Genomic DNA, 5,895 nt, shown 5'->3' with positions numbered 1-5,895 from the left:
CCCTACAAATCTGCCAATCAGTTTAGCGCACCAGCTGCAAAAGATTGTGGGTGACTCTCTAGCCCATGGGCCAAACAGCATAAGTATCATAGCGCCCAGAGATTGACCTAGAACAACCCACATGTGTAATCTAAGACTCAGGTCATTGGCACTGGGGAACAAAAGGAAGATCAAAAGGAGGAGAACAGTAGTAAATTTTGGAGCCAAAAGGACAACATGAAGCTTGGGAGTATAAAAAAAAAAAAATAAGACTCAGGTTATGCAACTCCCAAATGTCCACTCAAAGTGGTTCCATGGTAATGTCTGGGCCATAGGGAATTCCCAGTCCAGGCACTATAAAACAAGTTGTAGACCATAACCAGGCCTTTTTGGCCCCTTCCTTTTGCTCACCCTTTGGTGCGGCAGTGGGTCTGTGGTCATCGTCTGTGGCGTGTGTTTCATGCTCTGTAAACCTGTATCTTGCTCTCGCTTGCCTTACTTTGGTGCATCTGGTCATTCTTTGGCCATGAGCATGTCAAGAATGACATTTCAGACTGAAACATGATACCATGATTCTTTGTTTTATATGCTTTTATTTTTTGGGGTGTATTGAAAATGTATTGTTCAGGATGTCATTCTTTTTCTGTTCACATTTTTTCATCCCACTTTTTACTGGTATTGTATTGTATTGCATAATATTATAATATTATATTATATTGTATTGTACTGGTATTATATTGTAAGATCAATCCGTGTTAATATGTGAGCATTTACTTATGTCCAAGTATTGTAAGAAATACAAGGGAAAAAGAAGAAGAAAAATCTTCACTGTGTAAGTTCTCAATGTTTGGGCTCCAATTCTCCCTTGGCTTTGAACCCACTGGGCTTGGATGACTGACAGTTTCTAAATGGCTGGTCTTTTAAACTTGACAATTTTATAGGCATATGAATATTTATTTATTTATTTATAGGTAGATGTTCATAAGTGAATAGGTACTGTAGGAGAACTGTCTTGGTCCCTTGCCCCTTTCTCTGAGGACTTCCTTGAAGATATATGTAGAGTATTAGCCTTATCATTGTTTGTCATGATTATTCTTTTAAAATAACCTTTGTGACAACATGAAATTGTTCGGGGTTTTTTTGTTTGTTGGTTGGTTTGGTTTGGTTTAAGATCCGGGCCAAATAGTACATGACACATGAGAGGCACTTAACATGGTTTTTCCTGAGTGTTGGGTACTGTTTGGTGCCACTGTTCCATGGGAAGTCCCTACTGGAATCTGCTGGTACTGTTAAGCAATATGAAGGAGGCAATGAGATATGAAATATTCACGTATTTATGAATTTATGACCAAATTAAATGTGAAATCTTATATAAAAAGGTGTGTTTTTTGTTGTTTGTTTGCTTTTTGATCCACATCCTTCCCTTCTCTGAAACAGTCCTGGGTGTGTTCTTGCTGTGTGACTCACTTTCCTTCCCTTTGTGCCTTCAGGCTTTCCCTGCACGGGAGTGTTTCCTGCTTCGGACTCTCTGGAGTGGGGACTCTCAGGTTCATGGGGACCGGAACTCAGCCTTTCCTTCACTTCTGTCTCCCGCCTGCCCTTCCTTCTGGGCACAGGGACACCGAGCCTGCCCTGGCTCTCCCACAGCCCCCCAGGTGGATCTGTGGGTGGCACCTGGGGCTGCTGGGCCCTGAGTATTACAGACTGGCTCTCAGAGACCTGTCGGGAAGAGCAGCGGGCCCCTGAAGGGTAAGCCGGTCCTGGCTTCTGCAGGAGTCCCATGGCCACTCTCTTGTGGGCTCCACCAACCCTCGGCCAGCCTTCATTTGCTCTCCCCGTGCCTTTCCTGCAGCCTCTTCAGTGGACCCAGGTAGCTCAGCCCTGCAAGCACCTGAGAGAAATATTTCCCCTTCCCCTGAACTCGAGGAACCATCTGTCCCTCTCACCTATAGGTCCTGGAAGTCCAGGCGTGCCCACACTGTCCCCCTTCAGCAGAGGGAAGATGCAGGGTGCTGCACTGGGCTCCCCAACTAAAGCTTCCCTCCCGCCCCTGCCCCTGGGCTCCTCAGCCCTTTTGAAGTCCTGGATGGAGCTCAGCTGCAGGGAGGCTGACCAGCCTGTAGAGGGCAGCCCACGACTGGCTTCCAAGCCACCCTGGAGGACCTGGCAGCCATAGCCTAGAAAGGTCCTGGGCTTGGACACATGGGTTCACCCCATCATTAGACCTGCTTGTCCTTCCACTGCCTACTCTTTCTCTTGATGAGGATTTAAGCTCAGATCTCCAGGTCTTGGCACTACCCAGCTGCTGTAGGGGTTGCCTTTGCTTCTGGGTTTGCTCTATGTCAGCATTTTGGTGGTGGAGCCCGCCCCAGGTCCCTGGGACCTAGTCAGTGCCTCTCAGCTAAAGTATCTTTCTCAGGTGAGGGGACTCCTGACCCCATGGCCTTCTGGCTCTGTCCCTTGTCAGTGGGACCCCATCTTTTAAATCTAAAAAGGGTATGGGGTGACGAAATATGGGTCGAGGTTAGAAAACAGGAAAGGGTCAATCATGGCCCATGGGGGCTGTGAGCTACTGTTTAACCCCCACAATCCTCAGTCCCATCCTCTGGACTAACCTTACATCTCCTTCTGTTCAATTCATCTTTTCCTTCCCTATATCCCAAACGAGCACTAAGCCTCTATGTCCTGTGACCCTTCATTACAGGGACCCCTGCTGTCCTACCCTGCCCACCCAGCACACAGAGCAAAGCCTGCGGGGGCCCTCAGAGAGTGAGACTGAGTGCTTGCAATCTCCAGATGAGCAACCGCAGGGCTATCTGAGCCCTAAAACCAAACCCCTCCCTGACATCAGCCCCTGACATCAAAGGCCAGGACCTTGTGCTGTCCTGAGAGCCAGCCAGCAAGGTCTGGACAGCCTCAGTCTGAGAAGGTGACAAGTCCTTTCCTGAAAGGCATTGGAGTTGATTCTACACCCTAAACCAGATGTCCTCAAACTACAGCCTGCCGGCCACATGCGGCCCGCTGAGGACATTTATCTGGCCTGCCGGGTGTTTTTGCCGCGGCTGCCTGTCCTGCTTAGCAGCCGACTGGTCCCAGGCCCACAGTGTGCACTCTCCAGTGGTCTGAGGGACAATGAACTGGCCCCGTGTTTAAAAAGGTTGAGGACCCCTGTCCTAAACCTTCATCTCATCATCAGAGGTGGGCTTTGTTTGGCTTTATAAAAATGTAACCTATACAGGGTCTTTTTCTGGTTTTCATTTTTTGAGGGGATAGAGAACAGAATGTTTTTGTTGGTGGTGATTTTGTTTTGTTTCATTTTCAGTTTGGGTTTTCTTTTTTGGTAATTTTGCCCCACCCCATAAAAAGCAGTGCTACCCAGAGGCAAGGGGAGGGGCCTGGAGGGGCAGGGGATTGCTGCCCACGGATCCCATCCCCCTTCTCGGAGTACCCCTGCTGTTGCCTGTGATTCCCATCTCCACATCTGAGGGGTGAAGGAGGGGCGAGTCAGAAGTTTCTCAGTGCACCTAGAGGCGCTGCTGCCAGGCCTGGAGTGCCAAACAGCCCCTGGCCCTGTCACCAGGCCTGTACTGCTACAGCCCTGGGAGGGCAGGACACAGCCCTTCCCATTCGTGACCTCTTGCAGCCGCACCCCAGGATGTAAAGCCCTGAGTCGGGCTCTGAAGGCTTCATTTCGACCCTGACTTCTCCAGTGAGGATTTGAGTAGGCTTCATGTGGAAATGCCCACAAAACATGTGCAACCCTCAAGTCCAAAGGGTTGGACTAAAACATGGCTAAAACATGACCGAGAGAGGCAGGACCCTCACGGCTCACTTCAGCTCAAGGGAAGGGCAGCTGCCTCCCTGGCCAGTGCAGAGACCAAGACATCCAGCGAAGTCTCTGGGGTCCTCTGCAGGTGGTTCCTGTTCTGATTCCTAGGACGGGCCTACTCTCTGGCAGGCGAGGACAGCGCGGCCTTTAGGGTCCTAGTCCCATGGATCCCCCTGTTCCCCTAAGGTGGAGGAGTGATGCAAAAGGATGGAGGGGTTGGGCAGTGGGGACAACAGCAGCAGGGTCGCAGAAGGCTGGCAGATTCTCAGACCACGGCGGGGAAGGAGGATGAAGACATCGAGGATGCCGTGGCCAAGGAGGACTGGGAGGAGGGACTGTTCGAGAACAGCCCCCGACGCTTGGGCTGCCATTTCCTGTGTAGGTAGTCCTCCTTCTCATGCTCCTTCCGCCCTGCTGGTAGTGATCTTCCTCCGTCAGGTACCAGACAGGCAGCCACAGGGGCTTCTTGAAATACTTCTAGTGTTCCGGGCACCTTCCCATCAGGGGCCAAAGCCATGCACACTGAGGTGTGGTTAGGCAGGCGCCAGGAGCTAACTTTCCTAGGTGTGTCTGCAAGTTTGATTCAGCTGTGCTTTAACTCTGCAAACTAGTCTTTGGTTGGTTGGTTGTATTTCTGGCACTGCATGGGCCAGTGTGGGAGATTTTGCTTGTCTGTTTTGGATAAGGGCCAATTAATTTCTCATGGAGAGTCCTCAGGGCCCCCTACATGACTTTAGGCAGGCAGCAATGTCTAGGCCTGAGACTGGGGTTCCCTTCCCAGCCCTATGGTTGCCTGAAGTCTCAGTCCCCTCTTTCCTGGGCCAGCTCTCCTCTGGGCATGGCAGGGAGTTCTCCAGCTGCTTCCTGGGATGGAGGATGAGAGAGGCTCCGCCCAGTCAGAGACCTGAGTCTGACAATAGGTTCCCTTCTTACCCACCACCTCCCAGCCCTCCCCACGTTCTGCCAGTGGACAGAGAGAGCCTGTAGTTGAGACTGCTGTGGATTCCTTCCCTGCCGTGATACCTGAGCCAGTTCTGGGAACACAAGGACATCCCCATCGACGTCCTCCATTATCTGGGTTGCTTCCATCAGCCTGGTCACTGTGTGCTGCTCTGTGACACACGGCCAGCCATCACCTGAAGAACCACATGAATGACCCTGCACTAACCCCCAGCAGGCGCTCGCTGCAGGGCAAAGAAAACCAAGGCAGAGGCAGGTCCCAACAGGCCAGGAGAGGCCCCAGGTGATTAAATTCTGCTCCCACCAGGTGGAAGCCTGGATGAGAGAAAGACTTTCTCAGTGGGGTGTGGGTGGGAAGTGAAGGAGGTAGTTAGAATCATCTAAGAAGATTTTTCAAGCTACACGTGTCCCATCACATAGTCCGATATACGCAGGGTGGGAGTCTCCAATAGAATCAGCCACTGATGCAGAGGGCAGAGAGTAGTTAAGCCTCATGTTTGTTGGAAACAGAAAGAAGGCTAAGAACTATGAGTTTAACTATGGGTTAAACCTAGCTGTTTGTTTTAATTTAAATTTTGTAACAAATTGTGTGCTAACCTTGTATTTTATGTTACAACATTTATATTGAAGAAGTAAATACCATTGGTTCTGAATTTCAATCAGAAATATCAGGATAAACTCATAAGGTATTTTACCTTTAAAAAGATAAATATGTTTCCCAGCTCTGTCTACAGAGGAGACCTAGAAACAATAATCATCCCAGTAGCAATGAGCATTCCTAGTGCACAGAAACACCAATTGCATTTCCAACTATAAGAAACCAGGACTTCTTGGGAAAATAGCTGATTCCAGGTCTGGGGCACAAAATACACAAGAGGAACCTAGAACATCTATTTCATCATTCCAGACCGCAAGAAAGCCCAAAGACTATGGAGCCAACTCACAGAGACTGGCTAAGAGTACAGTATTTGAGCTTCAAGAAGGATAATTGCAATTAATTGAAACCAATGAGTATGTTCAAATCTAAGAGTTCATAACTACCTTAAAAAAATCCAACCTAATGAGTCACCCTCAAAGGATGATAGGAAATAAATTTATCTTGAAAACTGGTTTAAAAAAAAGAGGAA

The sequence above is a fragment of the Microcebus murinus genome, chromosome 1 (assembly GCF_040939455.1).
Source record: "Microcebus murinus isolate Inina chromosome 1, M.murinus_Inina_mat1.0, whole genome shotgun sequence".
Taxonomy (NCBI): Eukaryota; Metazoa; Chordata; class Mammalia; order Primates; family Cheirogaleidae; genus Microcebus; species Microcebus murinus.
Note: the sequence above shows the minus strand (reverse complement) of the source record.